The sequence below is a fragment of the Heterodontus francisci genome, chromosome 5 (genome assembly GCF_036365525.1).
Source record: "Heterodontus francisci isolate sHetFra1 chromosome 5, sHetFra1.hap1, whole genome shotgun sequence".
NCBI classification, from domain to species: domain Eukaryota; kingdom Metazoa; phylum Chordata; class Chondrichthyes; order Heterodontiformes; family Heterodontidae; genus Heterodontus; species Heterodontus francisci.
The window spans coordinates 169,225,369-169,244,149 of NC_090375.1; positions in this window are offsets into that span (position 1 = coordinate 169,225,369).

Genomic DNA, 18,781 nt, shown 5'->3' on the forward strand with positions numbered 1-18,781 from the left:
CCAACTCATGATTCTCCTTCATAACCCAACTACACCTGACCAGCATGCATTCACTGAGAGCCAAGATGCCATAGGAAGCATCACCGAGCAGATGATTGGGGTGTGGAAGCAACAATTCTGCTGCCTCGACCACTCTGGATGAGCCCTCTAGTACTCGCCAGAACAGCTGTCCCGATTTTTAATGGTCTGCTGCATCCCCCAAAATCTGGCAATCATAAAGGGACGGTCCTTGCCACCACAGATTGGATGACTACCTCAGGAGGAGAAGGAAGTGGAGGTGAATGCAAAATAGGTGGAGGAGGAAGAGGAGGAGCAGGAAGAGGAGGAGAAATGGTTGAGGCATCTGGCACATCACAGTTCCAAACAGGCTGTCAGTGAGGACCCAATTTGACTCCAGTTCCCATGAACACAATCCCAGACCAAAAACACACAACAGTCCCTTATCATCACTCAGTCATGGGCCATCACAACATCCACGTGGCCACAATCCTGAAATAAAACTACTGTAACACAACCATTCCATACCAACATTTTCCAACAAAACATCTAGGGTTGGATTTTTCCAGCTTGCGACCGATCTCAGCAGTGAGCTTCAAAAACTGCAGGGCACACACGTGAGGTTTACTCCGTGGAGCCCCCGTGATATTTAGCGCGGCAGCTCATTTAAATAGATGGGGCGGACCACCCCCCTCCCCCCCAACAATGATTGGAGGGTGCGGGCACTCTATCCCTGGCAATGGCGTCTGGCGCCACTGCACAGGCGCCAGCACCATTTTTAAAGGGTTTCAAGCCCTACAACTTCATTTACATTTTTCACATTGTATACATTTTAAAATGAAAGTAAAAAATTTTCTAAATGACACAAGCCCCTATCCCACCCCCCAAAAGACTAAACAATTTATTACTTGCCCTCTTCCCCCCAAAAAAATTTAGCTTGCGATCCCAACCTTCCCCGCCCAACTTCAATAACTTTCAACTTCAACCCCTTCCCAGCATCCCCTCCACCAATCACAACAGTTTTCCCTGCGCTAACCCCCCCACCCCACACCCCCCCACCCCAAACCCCTGCCTTGTAAAATAATTTCTGCTGAAAGTATATTTTCAGTGCTTTCTTCACTTTCAGAGTTCAGGAGAGACCTATAAAGACTGGAGGAAATTGCTTCCTTTTTCCTTCCCTGGCTGTCAGCTGCAGCAGTGTGCCAGAATGTGCTATTATTGAGTTTATTGCTGGTCCTTAAATGGGAGAAAATGTAGAAAAAGGATGTACATACAACAAAATTGATGTTTCTTTCTCTTCACTGTGATTGTCGGCACTTAACGGACCTAATTTTAACCCAGAATGGGAATGGGATGTCATGGGGTGAGGTGAGCATCAACCCTGCACCGTGACCACAGCAATTTTAACTCCCAGGCCTCATCAGCAAGCCCCGTCTCAGTCACCCTCCTGAAACCAGCTGGCGGGCAGGCAGGCTTAATAGTTCTCCCTGAAAATTCATCTTGCAACAGTCACATTTCCCCATTCTTACCAAAATCCACACTTTTTATTTTGTCATTTCAGCTTTCAATTCTGATTCAAAATAAATGAGTTCCACTTCACTGCCTCCTTGAAAATTCAAAAATTGCACTTTCCTCCCCACAGAACACAAGTTCATGGATTTGCATAGCATGTGAGAAAGTTTGGAAACTTGAAAACATAAATTGATTTACTGGTGAGAAGGAAGGAAAGGTTGATCCTGATTATTCATGCAAGGTTAACCTGAGGAATAGATTATATTCAGTCTGTTACTGCGATACTTGGGATCACTGAAACACACAAAACTAAAACACTGTTACTTTCCACATAAAGGAAACGGGAAAAGTCATTAGGTATTTTCTCTGGAAATTTTCAGCCTACCCGAAAAAAACTTCTGACATCATTTGTGTTTTATTACCTGATCAAATAATCACAAAGTATACATTAAACATCTCGCTCATTTACTTCTTTTGCCTGGCTACATCAAAGATTGTATTAATCCGGCTATAATAGGCAGGAGGTCTAACTATGTATTCTCCTTGCTTCAATTGTGGATTGGTGCATCCAAGCAACACTAATTAGCATGAGTAAGAATAATTAGCATAAGTAACTTACAAAGTTTTTACAGCATAGAAACAGGCCATTCAGCCCACCAGGTCCATACCTGTGTTTATAATCAATTTGAGTCTCCTCCCTTATGCTGGTTGTTATGCTATACCTGGATTTCCTCGATCTTTTGCACCAATTCTGTGAAACATTATGCCTCTCATTCATAAAACTGCCCCACACAAAAGAGCAAATTTTCTCCATTTACAGCAGTTTGCTGCGGGTATAGATTTAAATTAAAAATCTTAGATGCAGTAAGAAATAAAGTGACTGTTGAGTTTTGCAGTGATCTTTTTTGGTGATTTTTGTTTTTAAAGTTGCCTTACCGAAAGCTGCATTGTGGTTTCTATATCTTTGCTTTTTTTTACGACATCAGAAAGTGTTAGGTAAAAATTTGGAAAGCTTGCATGATTGCATTTCTTGGAATATGCTATGTCTGATGTACATCAATGTTTCAAACTTGAATTGTCATCGGCAAAGAGAGACCGAAAGAAAAAATATGGAGTAAGTTCTATGCTTTCCTCAGGCAACAGTTGTTTACTCTGATTTCTGCTTGTTTATGCTAGTTCTTACATTCCAGAGATTGGCAGGAAATATTGGAATAACTACTGGTCAGCAAGACTGGTGAAGAAATCATCAAATATTGATTTCAATTTACACCGATTCAGGAAATTTCATTCAATTATGTTTTTAAAATGCTGCTTGGACCTTGGTTTGATGAAGCTAATAATATAATTTTGGAGCAAGCAGAGAGAGACACTATGCTGCTCTTATGTTCTGTCTACAAAGGGCACAGGTGAAGTATAGAGTCTTCTGAAATTTTTATTTTGTTCACCTCACATGCCTTTAGTGTCTCACAGTATCATATAGTTTCTGTCAGTGTTTTACAGTCCCTGCTGATAATTTGCCACTTTTTTGTAGTACCATGAGTGCTTCACAGCATATTGCTGTGGTTTACTTGCTATTTATCACAGTGTCTATATTATGTCTCAATGCCCATTTAGAACTTCATCATACCCACAATGCTTTACAATTCCCCCAAAGCTGCTCACAGTGTCTAAAAATACCTCATACTACCTTGTTACATCTCAGTGCCTCACAGCGCCTAGAGCACTCGTTCATTTTTTTCAGATTTGTACATCTAAATAAATATTAATTACCTCATTTAAATCTATTTCTGTTATGCTTTGCTATTCTTTCTAACAGAAGTCCAACATCAAATCCTGAATAATTAAACCTCCATCAAATCCTGGATGATTAAAAATCTCCTTCAGTTCAATGTTAACAAGACTAAACCAAATTCTGTTACGACCAGGTGAGAAAGGTGTCCAGGGGTTTCTCACCATCTTCATCTGGTCTTATTGTAACAGGGTTTAATTTTAAACTCACTGTGTTTTTAGCTCCCACTTTGTAAATCCTTGTTCACAGTTTTCCAATTATAAGGCAAAGAAATGAGCACACCAGGTTTTCTTCAGATTTAAAGAAGAAAAGTGAAATTTATTAAACCGCAAACTTGCACTCAAATATGGTTAGCACCTACAGATATACGACGCACCCACGCTAGCATGCACACACGATACACACATGCAAATAGGAACAGAAAAGAGCAGAAGAAAAATAATATGGAGAGGTTTGAGGCAGTCTCTCAAAGGTGGTTTCTTGTTACTGTTTTTGTGTTTCCAGCTCGCCATAGTGTCCTTGATTGTAGACAGCTTTTACTTTTCGTTGGGGCCCAGTATTCTTCTTAACCCTTGTTCACTGTAGGAGACTTTTCTTACTTGGGGTTCATGTGTCTTCAATGGTTTCCGAAGCTGGTGAGAGCAAGATGAGAGCAGACAGGAGAGAGGTGTTCTCAGTCCAGGAGAAACAGCCTTCTGAGTTCAAAATTCTGTTCGAAGCTCAAATTCAAAAAACTCCAACAGTCGGTTAGTCATGTGACCAAACAGGCCCGACTACATCTGTTTGTGTATTTGGCCATCTTAATAGTTAAGCTGGAATGCTTCAACATCTGGTAATCAAAAGTCTATTGTGGATTAAATTTTCCTCATTCTTGGCAGGTGGGGGCTTGCCTGACACCTCCACACCCAGGGCAATGAAATGTGGTTTGAAGAAAAATGGTGCATATCATTACAGGCTTTGAGAGAAATTTAAGATACAGAAAAAAAAACCATGCATTTCTCTCATTTATTCCCATTCATTCACCAATCTTAAAGCCTATTAAAAATGGTGCTTTATGGGTGTCAGGGCTGTTTTAATTTCCCTCTTTCTTTTCTCAGGAGTTAGTTGTGAGCGAGTCTATGCTGAACTCTCTGAGTCATGCAAAGACCTTTGACTTTGGGGGATGGGTAGTTCCCTTTTCCTATGATTGTGGGGGAGGAGTCTTTGGTACTCTCCCATTTGTTCTCTGGGACACGCCTACCTGCAGGTATTTGTGCAGACTTAACTGCACTCTCCGGTGACTCATTGACTAGGTGAGGCATCACCCTCACAGTGTCTGTGCCCCCAGAGCTCTCTGTTTGTCTCTGCATGTTCCTGTAAATGCTGTTAGCAACTCTGGTGGGGTGTTTCTAGAGCCTGCATTTATGTAGGAGGATGTGGGGTCGAATGTTTCACATTTTTCGGGGTTGGTTGACCGGACGATAGGGGTTTTCATCTGGGATTCTTCCCAGACTTCCTTTAACCTGCCTTCTTGGTCTCATTTTCCCCTTCTCTTTCTAAACTTTTGCCAGCTGTGTGCCTGCCTGGCTCCTTTTGTTCTCAGTGGGGGTCCCTCACAGTTCATCAGCCCTCTGCTGGAGGGTCCTTCCAACACTGGTACAGGACTTAGGGGTGCAGGTTTCACTGTAGGTTGAGGTTTCCCCTCAACCTGGCACCTGTGGCAACTCTTGCAGTACTCCCCCACATCCTTGTGGAGTTTTGGCCAGTCAAACTGCTGTCTTATGCGGGCTTTGGTCTTTCATATACTGGCATGTACAGCTACTGTAGTCTTGTGGGCCCTTCTTAATATTTCTTCCCGGTACCTCTGCGGCACCAGTAACTGGCGAACTACTGTCCACTCCTTCCCCCAGGTCTGTGAGGAGAACTCGATTTCCTCATCAGTACCTCATTCTTTAAATAGTAGTAATCAGGGACTCCCTCTGCTGCACTTTCATACTAGGCAGCCTGTGCTAACTCTCGCAATACTGGGTTGGCTCACTGAGCCTCAGCTAGGGTAAATGTATTTAATTCATTCCCTGGGTCTCCTAACTTTCCAAAGAAAGGCAGCCGTCATGGTGATTTGCCTGCAGTGCCAATGAAGTCTCCTTTGGGGGAGCTAGTTTGATCATGACCTGACCCACTACATATTCATGGACACTGCAGGGAACCGTCTCCTGCCACTGCCCTGTCTCTCTGACCTCCTGCGGTCTTTCTTTCACTACTGGGGGCTACCACCTTCACCCCTGCCAGATCATTACCTAGGAGCAGGTCAACCCTGTCCATAGGCAAACTAGGGATTATCTCTACAGTCACTGGTCCCGAAACTAGTTCGCAATCCAATTCAAAAAACTCCAACAGTCAATCAGTCATGTGACCAAACTGGTCCAAATACGTCTGTTTGTGTATTCAGACATCTTAGTAGTTAACCTGGAATGCTTCAACGTCTGGTAATCAAAAGTCCATTGTGGATTAAATTGGAGCAGGGAATAGCTCCTTTGTCCTCTGAAGTACTTGTCTGTTGATATGCTAATGTCCCTCTCCAGCCAAAGTTTCCAATTGTTGTTCTTTCTTCACCATCAACAGTTTAAAATCAATGTTTATGTGGCAAAATTAATTTTCTTCATTCTTGGCAGATGGGGGGCTTGCCTGACACATTCTTTTCAGCTCCTGCCAGCGCTGAAGTACATCTGGTCCCCAACTTTATCAAATTTCCCAAGTGTCCTCTCAGGTTAAATGCACTGGTGTGCAATCTTGACTTTTTGCTTAACCCGAAGCTAAACTTTCTATCCTTTTCTGTACTGTTACCAAGATCTCATTCTTTAATATCTGGAACATTGCCCAATTGTGACTCTACTTCTCCCATTTTGCTGCTGAAATCCAAATGCATACTTCAATCACTTTATGGAGTAATCTGGCAGAACAGATCAACTAATCATTGCAGAACTCACTCCGAAATCAATGGGATGAAAATTGGATGATCTGTTCTACCAGATTGCTGCCGCTTTGGTTACGGTGATACTGGCTTGCTATCTCTCCAATCCTCTCTTTGCCAGCCACCCTGCCTCCATTCCTTACAAACATCAACTAATTCAGAACTGTATAAGCATATCCTTTCTCACACAAAGTGGCGCATGACCATCACCCACATCCTTGCCAAGCTCCAGTGATCATCTGTGTCCCAATGAATAGACGTCAAGATCCTTAGGCTCATAACATCACAGAATATTACAACACAGAAAGTGGCCGTTCAGCCCATTACTTTGCTCCACCCTTATCTGGGTGATCTCTACTTACATGTCCTTGTCAGCATCAACTGCTTCTTAAACACTGGATTACAGCCTCTTCCTCATTTCCTGCACTTCGCCATCAGAGGCTGATCATCTACACCAATATTTTAGGACATCTTTTTCTAAACCAGTTTGTCTCACTACATCCTCCCTGTCTTCAACCATCAAAAAACCCTTCTTTTTAACTGTGTTTTTGACCTTCCCTCTTAAAGCACCATTTTTGGAATATTTAATTTTCACCTTTCTGCTTGTTAAATACTCTAAGATGATTTACATGAGAAGTGCTGTCTTATTGCAAGTTGTGATTTTTCATTGGTGGTACAAATTTAGCAGGAAGTGCCGAGAAGGACATGATTTCACATGGCGCAGAGCAATTGCGAAGGTAATTTCTTCCTCATGGCAAAACAATAAGGGGACGATTTATTTTTAAAGGCATTTTGGAATGGAAGTTTTTTTTTAAAGTTATAACACTTGCATATTTACAGATATTCCATGGAGCATTCCAGGGCAGCAGGGTCATTTGGAATGTCTTCAGATTAATAAGGATTTGAATGCAGTTATAATTAGTGACTTGCAAGCCTGATCAGCTGAATGGTCTCCTCAACCTGTGCTGAAATCTCTATGATTCTATGGGAGCAATACTGCATCATACCCCCACTAGTGTCAGCAGCATGCAGCATCATGTGTCCAAGTGAGTTGACCTGGGCCAATAATACTAACATTTTCTGGTGTTCTGTAAGCACCCTCAGGGAGTACCAGGAGCACCAGAGCCTCATTGTTGGGCACCAGCAAGAACTAAAGGGCTCCCGCCCACTCGTGAGTCAGGCACTTTACTGGCATTAACTTTAAAAAAAAACTCATTCAGGACTGTGGGCCTAGTTATATTGCAACAAGGTACCAATGATTTCCCACCATCTTCCCCGAGGCCCACCCCACCACCCCCCCCCAGACCCCTCCCAATACCTGAACGGGAGGAGGCATGTGTGGAATATAATAATTATTGGCAAAGCCGAGATGGGTCAAATGGACTCTGTCTCTGCTGTAAATTCTAAGGTATCTTGGTGTCTCCACATGGCTGCAAATAGCCCCGATACCTGAGCAGAATGCCTAAATGCCCCATCAGCAGCCTGCTGAAATTGCAGCGGACAAGAAATTCAGCCCCTGCCTTTAAAAGGTCCATTTCAGCAAGAGAAAAGTCTTCCAATTTTAAAAATTTGCTCCATCACTACAAAAGTCAGAAAGAAAAAGAAAGGCAAAACATATTGAATAGATGCTGGATATAAATCACAAATATTGAGATTAACTGGCAGACAATGCAGACAATGGAAGCACAATATCAAAATCAAAGAATGTTACAGCATAGAAGCTGATCATTCAGCTCAAGTACATGTCAGCTTGGTTTTATGGCGACAGCATGGCCCCGGCACTGGGCTGAAAACGCAGGGGGAAACCTGCCTCAGCCTTTACGAGTCCTCCTCTTCTGTTGTTCAGGCATTTAAGTGCCTGGCACCAGGGATCAAAGACACGGATCCTGCCTCCAAGAGCTGCCAGCCAATCACAGAGATGGCAGCTCAGCATTATTAGCGACACCACCAGGATTGGTAGCCACTGCCAGTACTGCAGAGGCCTTGGGCACAGGCCCAGTGCTGGAACCCCAGGTAAGTGAGGCAGGGTCACCGGGGCCAGTCAGGGAGGGCCTGGAGAGGTGGGGTGGGAAAGTAGACGTAAAGTCTGGGGGAGGGGGTCCAGAGAGGTGGAGGTTTTTCGAGTGGGGGTCCTCTGTGGGTGACACAGATTGCCCCACCCCCCAGGCCTGCAGGGAGAGTGCCTCATGTTACATAAAAGCAAAATACTGCGGATGCTGGAGATCTGAAATAAAAACAAGAAATGCTGGAAATATTCAGCAGGTCTGGCAGCATCTGTGGAGAGAGAAGCAGAGTTAACGTTTCGGATCAGTGACCCTTCTTCAGAACTGGCAAATATTAGAAATGTCAGAGGTTTTAAGCAAGTAAAGCGGGGGTGGGGCAAGAGATAACAAAGGAGAAGGTGTAGATTGGACAAGGCCACAGATTAGCTGACCAAAAGGTTATGTAGCAAAGGCAAGCAATATGTTAACGGTATGCTGAAAGACAAAGCATTAGTACAGATAGGGTGTTAACGGACAGAAGATTGAACAGCAGCAAGTGCAAACATGAAAAAACACAGTGGGTAAGTAAACTGAACAAACTAAGGTGAAATAAAATAAACGTACAAAAAAAATGTAAAAAATGTAAAAAAGAAACAAATAACTAAAAATAAAAGTAAAATGGGGGGCCCGTCATGCTCTGAAATTATTGAACTCAATGTTCAGTCCGGCAGGCTGTCGTGTGCCTAATTGGTAAATGAGATGCTGTTCCTCGAGCTTGCGTTGATGTTCACTGGAACACTGCAGCAAGCCCAGGATAGGGATGTGAGTATGAGAGCATGTAAGGACTCCATTCCATTCTTCCAGTTTCTCCGTCTCTGGCGCATCTGCTCTGGTGATGCTACCTTCTATGACAATGCTTATGATATGTCTTCCTTTTTCCTCAACCGAGGATTCCCCCCCACTGTTGTTGACAGGGCCCTCAACTGTGTCCGGCCCATTTCCCGCACCTCTACCCTCACCCCTTCCCTTTCCTCCCAGAACCGTGACATGGTTCCCCTTGTCCTCACTTTCCACTCCATCAGCCTCCATATCCAAAGGATCATCCTCCACCATTTCCACCACCTCCAGCGTGATGCCACTACCAAACACATCTTCCCCTCCCTTCGCCTGTCAGCAGTCCAAAGGGATCGTTCCCTCCGCGACACCTTGGTCCACTCCTCCATTACCCCCACCACCTCGTCCCCTTCCCATGGCACCTTCCCCTGCAATCGCAGGAGGTGTAATACCTGCCCATTTACCTCCTCTCTCCTCACTATCCCAGGCCCCAAACACTCCTTTCAGGTGAAGCAGCAATTTACTTGTACTTCTTTCAATGTAGTATACTGTATTCGCTGCTCACAATACAGTCTCCTCTACATTGGGGAGACCAAACGCAGACTGGGTGACCGCTTTGCGGAACACCTCCGCTCAGTCCGCAAGCAGGTCCCTGAGCTTCCGGTTGCTTGCCATTTCAACACTCCCCCTTGCTCTCACGCTCACATCTCTATCCTGGGCTTACTGCAGTGTTCCAGTGAACATCAACGCAAGCTCGAGGAACAGCATCTCATTTACCGATTAGGCACACTACAGCCTGCCGGACTGAACATTGAGTTCAATAATTTCAGAGCATGCTGGGTCCCCCATTTTACTTTTATTTTTAGTTATTTTTTCTTTTTTTTACATTTTATACATTTTTTTTGTATGTTTATTTTAGTTCACCTTAGTTTGTTCAGTTTGCTTACCCACTGTTTTTTTTCATGTTTGTACTTGCTGCTGTTCAATCTTCAGTCCGTTAACACCCTATCTGTACTAATGCTTTGTCTTTCAACACACCATTAACATATTGTTTGTCTTTGCTCCATGACCTTTTGGTCAGCTAATCTGTGGCCTTGTCCAATCTACACCTTCTCCTTTGCTATCTCTTGCCCCACCCCCGCTTTACTTGCTTATAACCTTTGACATTTCTAATATTTGCCAGTTCCAAAGAAGGGTCACTGAGCTGAAACGTTAACTCTGCTTCTCTCTGCAAAGATGTTGCCAGACCTGCTGAGTATTTCCAGAATTTCTTGTTTTTATTGCCTCATGTTACATGATGACCTCTCCGCGTGGCAGATGCACCCCCCACCGCTGGTTAAATCCCAGCGGTGGGGCAATGAAGCTTTTAAGTGGCCATTGATTGGCTACTTATGGGCCTCAATTGACCTGTGGGCGGGAAGGCCATCGTCAGCCTATTCCGCCCCCGGTAAAATCACTTGGCAACAGGCCCTCCCCCCGCACCTCCCATTGCAATTCTATAGGTCCCCCTGCCTCTGACGCCACCTCAGGGCGGTACATAAAATCCAGCCCCTCATTATTTTTCTCAATGTTAGTTACTTAGTTTAATTCCAAGCTCCTGCCTGCGACTCATTTTCACTTTTTCAAGCAATTAATTCCCTTTTAAAAAGGATTATGCAGTTTGTTTCAACACCTGTTTCTGGGAGAAAAACTCATATTTCTTTTGTATTCTGTGCCTCTGGATGTGAAACCAAGCATTTTTTCTTTCGTTTCTGCACACCAAGGGATGAATTTAGTAACCCCGTTTGGAGTGGGAATGCAAACTTGCAAATATGTGTGGGTTAGGCTGCACAGATCTCGTCATGATATCCATGCATGATGTGGATCTCCAGAAGTGTGTTTGATGTCGATTGAAGACAATCCTCACTCTCTTGCCCAGTGACTCCAGTCTCACCCTCCGCTCTTGAGCAGCCACCTGGGTCCCCACTAACTCCAATGCCTCATTCTCAGCTGCTGAGAGAGGCCATATGTCTGCAATTCCTCCGCTAGTCTGTGAGGTCTCCCTGTTGTTATGGGCCGGCTTGTCCTCCAAGTAGAAACAGGGAGATATTAATACTTCACAGGAAGAGCTACAGGACAGTTGTGCTTGTGGCAGCCCCTCGTCCCCTGTTGGGGATTTCCTAGATGGCTTATCACATCACGGCTACTGTAAGGGGATGTGATGGGGGTGAGCTTCATAAGATAATGGCCTGTGGCTGAGATGCAGCCGTGCATCTTTCAGGATGTGGTGATGCCTAACCCCTCTTGCCCGCACCTTTATGGTATTCCCTCCTGCGTAGCCAAATTCAATCCCCAAAAAGGAGAGAGGTGTGGAGTACTCACCTTGGCAGAACAAAAGAGGTCGTTGTCCCTCTTACTGCACTGCACCCATGTTCGGGATGGGGGGGAGGGGGTGACCCCCATGGCTGCTATCCTCCTGCTGACCTCCTCTGCGATCTCCAGGCTTGCTTGGTCAGGTGGGAGGACCTCTTCTTGCCATCCCCGGGGAAGAGGATCTCCCGCCTTTCCTTTTTTTTTCAGCCTGGAGGAGAACCTGTAGGGAGGCATTGCTAAACACTGGGGCCACCTCTTGGCACTGTGTCTTGCCTCTTTCACACTGCGGTTTCCTTGTCAGTGGGGTAGGGAGTCCAGGACTCACTCCAATACCGGTTTCAGTGGTAACAACAAATGACTCAAAGGCAGGAATGAAAGCTGCGCTGGTAGGACTTCAACTATGGCGTCCAGACCTTCTCCGGAGTCATCTGATGCCACATTCGGTGCCTGAATCCCACCCTGTCACTTAATTGGACGGGCCCTGTGCCTCCCTTGTGATAATTGACCAGCTGCCAAGTGATTGTGGTGGGCCTGTCACACATGTGATGCACGACAATGTAGCCCACTTTCATGTTTGTTGTCAGAAGCCATGACGGGAACACTAAATCCAGCCCCTCCTCCTCTAAGCCATTTAAAATATTACCACTTAAGATATAGTTTCTTGCATTGTTGCTTCCAAAATATATTACTTCATATTATTTTCAGTGTCAGACTACATCTGTAACCTCACTGCCTGTCTGGTAGCCTATCCACATTGTCTTGAAGTCTTTCCAATTCTTGCCACAATTTGCTGCATCTCTCTAGTTTGATGTCATTAGCAAATTTTGATATTATTCTCTCACTTCCAAATCACTTATGTATATGCCAGTTAACATCATACCCAACACAGACCTTGTGGAAAACCAGTCACCACATCTTTCCTGTCTGAGAACCCTTTTTCCTTACTGCTACCCTCCACTTTCTGTACTCCAACAATCTCTCTAACCATGTGGACACATTCCCCTTACATTCCTGGACCATTATATTCACCATACATCTCTTAAGTTGTGCCTTATTAGATGCTTTTTGAATATTCATGTAGTCCACATTAAGTCCAGTTCCGTTATTTATTGTCTTTGTTATTCCTTTCAGGAATTGTACAAGCATGGTCAAGCACAACCTGCCTTTTAGCAATCTATGCTGAACGGCCCTGATTAGCTCTTGATTCTCCAAGTGTTTCGTAATTTCAGCATGTATTATAGATTCTGGTAGTTGAAGAAAAACTGAAGACTGACAGGTCTATAAATTCCTAACTTATCCCTGTCTCATTTTTCTGAATGATATTTGCCACCCTCTCCCTTACTCGGGGACAATGACCTTATCCAATGGTGGAGCAGGCTCGAAGGGCCGAATCGCCAACGCCTGTCCCGATGTTCCTGTTCAAGTTCTGCCTGCAAATTGGAATTTCTAAGCTTATCTAAACAGCATAAAATCCTGTCCATAGGGCACTTTCAACTCACCATTAAGAGTTTCTGTCTCGAAATTCCACAAAAGTCTAATCAGATTTAAACCTCGAGACGATTATACTACTTATGAAAACTTTTATAACAGGTGAGGTTTCAGTGGTATTCCCACCACATGGGCCGAATTTACTGAGCCTGTTGTGAGACCTGGCAGTGAACCTGGAAATAGACTCCATCCCCACCAATCACGTGGGTGGGCAGCTCGCCACAATCATGTGGCAGGCAGCCAATTATGATAATGGAGGCATGGGGCCTGGCCAAGCACGCAGCGGGAGCAGGATGCAAGATGCTGTGTATTGTGTCAGCTGACTCTGGAGCAGGTGCTGGCACCATATTTAAAGCCCTGCCAGCCCTACTTCCATTGGACTCATTTGCAGCGTTCTCTGGTGAAGCCGTTACAGTTGTGACTCCTGGACCCCCCACAAGCAAACACCGCAGGATGGCAGAGGAAAATTACAGGGTGGCCCCACGGTTTAGTGATGCCTCCCTCGAGCTTCCCCTCCAGGCTGCCAAGGAGGCAGCGATGACAGGAAGATGTCATCCCATCTGACCAAGCAAGCCTGGATGGAGATCGCTGAGGAGGTCAGCAGCTGTAGGGTCATCCCGCACCCCCACTGCTCCAGACATGGATTCAGTGCCACAAGAGAGTCAATGACCTCCTTTACTCTACCAAGGTGACTACTCCATACCTCTCTCCTTTTTAGGAATTGCAAGTGGTTACACAGGAGGAAGTGGGACATGGGGAGGGAGGCACCATAAAGGCGCTGACAGAGGGGATTAAGCATCACCTCATCTTGACAGATGCATGGCTGCATCTTAGCCACAGGACACCTTCTTTCACAGCTCAACCCATTAACAACCCTGCGAGTTGACGAGAGGATGAGCTATATAGAAACCCCAATAGGGATCAAGGGGCTTGCACTAGCAGAAATGTCACATCGATCTCCCTCAGAAGCATGACCATCTCCCTCTTTCGATTACAGGGAGACATCCTGAACTGGCGGAGGTCTACCAGGTCTTCGGCCTCTCTTGAGAGCTGAGGAGGAGGCACTTTAATGAACGGGAACACAGAGCAGTCGATCAATAGCAGATGGAGAGGCTGGAGTCTCCACGCAAGAAAATGATGATTGGCTTCCATCGACCTGCAGTTCACTTTTGAGACCCACATCATGCATGGTTGGCGTGAGGAGGTCTGCACAGCCTAACCCACACATGTTCATATTCTCTTATGCAGGTTGGCATTTGCAGGAGACTCCAGTGGAAGGGAGACATAATTCCACCTCTGCGGAGGATCAACAGTCAGAGGGTGCACCGTCCCATGACTCTCCTGCACCATCCACCAGTCCAGATACTTTCACCTTAGTGGGTTTCTTCTCCACTTTGGAACCAGGGTCACAAGCTGATGAGAGCACTGCAAACGCGCCTGAGCAGCTGGCTGAGGCAGAGACAGCCGAGGCCTTTGACAGTTAGAGAGCTGTGGGTGGCCAGGCCCATGCTGAGCCCCAGGCTGATGAAGAGCCTCTGGTGTCGACAGCACAAGGCATGCTGGAGTTGCAGAGGTGAGGTAAGATCTGGCGGAGATGCCTCAGGCAATATGCAGCCATAAACGGACGATGAAGGAGTCCATCCATGCCATATGCTGCCATATGTCAGGCATGTAAGCCCATGGCTTCTTCCATCAAGAGGTTGGCAACCTGTGTAGTGGCTCATTTAAATAGCCGGGGGCGGGCTGTCCGTCACCGGCAATGACGTCAGCTGCCTGTGTGCAAGTGCTGGTGCCATTTTAAAGCGCAGCTAGCCCTGCTGACAAATTTGAATTTTTAAAGCGAACACCCCCTAAAATTTACAAAGTTAAATTGTAATGCCCCTTTCCAACTCCCCAACAAAAAGTAAGTAAGTATTTACGCATCCCCCCGCCCCCCCGAACACTTACCTTTGAATTCTGACCTTCCCCAACCTGCCAAGATTGCACAAAGTTGAAAGTTCACCTCTTCCCACCATCCCACACACTGATGATGCTGATTTGACCCTGTTACCCCCCACACCCCAGTAAAACATCTTAGCTCCTCCCCCCCCCACCAGTGTCATGCCTGCTTTCCCCAGACAGGGAATTGAAGGTGCCAGCCACTTTGCCGAAGATAGTGGTGGGCCTGGAAGATTCACAGTAAGTTCATTTAAATTTATTCATCTCATTAATTTAAATATTGAAATTGAGGTCCCATCCCTCACTGGGAGGATCGGGCCGGGCCCTCCTGGCATCAGGCTCCATGGGGGACCTCTGCTGCAACCATCTTCCAGCACCCCCCACCGCCACAGAGCCTGATGTCATGGGCTTGGAAAAATGCAGCCCGTCGAATATTTGCTAAAAGATGAGAGATTGGGAAGTGTTGGTATTCAGGGGGACCTGAACATCCTTGTACATAAATCACAGAAAGCTCACTTACAGCAAGCAAATTAGGAAAGCAAACAGTACGTTAGCTTTTATTACAAAAGGATTGGACTACAAATGGGTGGTTGATGGTCGGCACAGACTCGGTGGGCCAAAGGGCCTGTTTCAGTGTTGTATCTCTAAACTAAACTAAACTAAACTAAACTAAAAGTGAAGAAATCTCACTGCAATTGTACAGGGCCTTGGTGAGACTACAGCTGGTGTACTGTGTACAGTTTTTGTCTCCTTACCTATAAGGAAGAGTATACTTGCCTTCAAGGAAGTGGTTCTTGGGATGAGGGTATTGTCCTTTGTGGAGAGATTGAGTAGATTACGCTTCTCTTCCTTAGAGTTTAGAAAAATGAGAGGTGATCTCCTTGAAGCATACAATATTCTTAAGCGGTTTTAGGGTAGATGCTGAGAGGATGTTTTGCTGGCTGGAGAGTCTAGAACTAAGGGGTCACAGAATAAGGGGTCGGCTATTTCGGAGATGAGGAGAAATTTCTTCACTCAAAGGTTTGTGAATTTTTGGAATTCTCTACCTAAGGATCTGTGGATGCTCAGTCGTTGAGTATATTCAAGCTCCTGCTGCTGATGTCCGGTGCCACCTCCAGCCATGCCTTCTTGGTGTCAGCAGCAGGTTTCTTCCTCCCATTGCAGGAGAATAGTATCTCTCTCTGATTCCTCACTGACTCCAGCATCACATCAAGGGCATCTTCAGCAAAGCAGGGTGTAGCCCATGGGCATCCTGATTCAATTCTGAGAGTTCTTCCTCTGTTGCTTCACAATCCTAACTCATACAAATTGCATCTGTGGATTAGCCCTTTAAATAGTTGAGTTGAGGTCTTATCATGCAGGTCCACGTCATGCCTGCTGTCACTGATTGGAGGGGAAAGCTGGAAGTATAATGATAATGAGGTGGCTGTGTTAAGAAGCCATTGACAGACTAACTGAACCTACTTCTGTTATTCCCAAGAAGTCTTCAGACTGCCACCACATCACTTGTCCCCACTCCCACCCAGCTCATGAGTGCATCTATTAATAAATACTGGGGCTAACACTCTGGCTATACAATAAACCTCAGTGAGAATAAAGCAGTGTCTGCATGGTCTGCAGCCCAAACTATTCTTTGATGCGATTTCCCTTTTAAATTGGCCAACTAAGGTTTTATGCATTTTTGTGTATTGATTTCCACTTATTTGACAGGGATATAAGCCAAACTGTTCCTTTCTCATCAATGCATTAAAGTGTACCTTACAGAATAATCTCCCAGCTTCTTGGATGAGAATAGCAAATACCACTGAAACAGAAAAACTGATAGCCCTATGATTTTATCTAGTTTATTCACAGAACAGCCTAAACACAGAGATCAGAAAAGTTCCTGGTTTGATCCCTGGTTTTTGCTGTGTCTGATTTCAGTAAATAACACCACTTTCTAATATTAACATTATGACAAAGTGAATGCTAGCCTTGAGACCACTTCATTGTTACAGGTACTTTCAGATATGACCTTAGAGGATAAATGACCCACTTTCTTAGATCCCAGGACTGCAGCTGGTTGGTCCCAACAGAACTATCAACATCCTGAGGTTTACCATTGACCAGAAACTGAACTGGACCCGCCTTATATGCACTGTGGCTACAAGAGCAGGTCAAAAACGAGGAATTCTGTGGAGAGTAACTCACCACCTGACGACCCAAAACCTGTCCACCATCTACAAGGCACAAGTCAGGAGTGTGATGGAATACTCTCCACTTGCCTGGATGAATGCAGTTCCAACAACACTCAAGAAGCTCGACACCATCCAGGACAAAGCAGTCCACTTGATTGGCACCCTAGCCACCACCTTAAATATGCACTCTCTCCACCACTGACGCACAGTGGCAGCAGTGTGTAACAGCTACACGATGCACTGCAGCAACTCACCAAGGATCCTTTGACAGAACCTTCCAAACCAATGATCTCTAACGCCTAGAAGGACAAAGGCGACAGATACATGGGAACACCATCACCGGCAAGTTCCCCTCCAAGCCACACACCATCCTGACTTGGAACTATATTGCCGTTCCTTCACTGTCACTGGGCCAAAATCCTCAAACTCACTTCCTAACAGCACTGTGGGTGTACCGACAACACATGGATAGCAGTCGTTCAAGAAGGTGGCTCACCACATATTCTCAAGGGCAATTAGAGATGGGCAATAAATGCTGGCCTAGGCAGCGACACCCACATCCTCTAAAAGAATTTTTAAAATCTGCTCTGTTGCATACAGTAGACTAGCCTTTCCTTCGCTCTGGAGACTGAACAAACTGAACAAACTAAGATGAAATAAAATAAAATAAATACAAAAAAGATATAAAAAAGAAAAAAATAACTAAAAATAAAAGTAAAATGGGGGGCCCGTCATGCTCTTTATTTTAGTTATTTTTTCTCTTTTCTTTTTTTTGTGTTTATTTTATTTTATTTCATCTTAGTTTGTTCAGTTTGCTTACCCACTGTTTTATTTCATGTTTGTACTTGAAGCTGTTCAATTTTCAGTCCGTTAACACCCTATCTGTACTAATGCTTTGTCTTTCAACACACCATTAACATATTGTTTACCTTTGCTCCATGACCTTCTGGTCAGCTATTCTGTGACCTTGTTCTATCTACACCTTCTCCTTTGTTATCTTTTGCCCCACCCCCACTTTACTAACTTATAATCTTTCACATTTCTAATATTTACCAGTTCTGAAGAAGGGTCACCGACCTGAAACATTAACTCTGCTTCTCTTTCCACAGATGCTGCCAGACCCGCTGAGTATTTCCAGCATTTCTTGTTCTTATTTTGGACAGACTGCTGATAGAAGCCTCTTTCAACTTGACGATTTCTAAAGAGAAGGTGGTGATGAGCTGCCTTCTTGAATCGCTGCAGTCCATGTGAGGTAGGTACACCCACAGTGCTGTTAGGAAAGGAGTTCCAGGATTTTGACCCAGCGACAGTGAAGGAACGGCGATATAGTTCCAAGTCAGGATGGTGTGTGACTTGGAGGGGAACTTGCAGGTGGTGGTGTTCCCATGCATTTGCTGCCCTTGTCCTTCTAGTTGGTAGAGGTCGCAAGTTTTGAAGGTGCTGTCTAAGGAGCCTTGGTGCATTGCGGCAGTGCATCTTGTAGAAGGTACACACTGCTGCCACTGTGCGTCGGTGGTGGAGGGAGTGAATGTCTGTGGATGGGGTGCAAATCAAGCGGACTGCTTTGTCCTGGATGGTGTCGAGCTTCTTGAGTGTTGTTGGAGCTGCACCCATCCAGGCAAGTGACTTGTGCCTTGTCGATGGCGGACAGGCTTTGAGGAGTCAGGAGATGAGTTACTTGCTGCGGGATTGCGAGCCTCTGACCTGCTCTTGTAGCCATGGTATTTATATGGCTACTCCAGTTCAGTTTCTGGTCAATGGT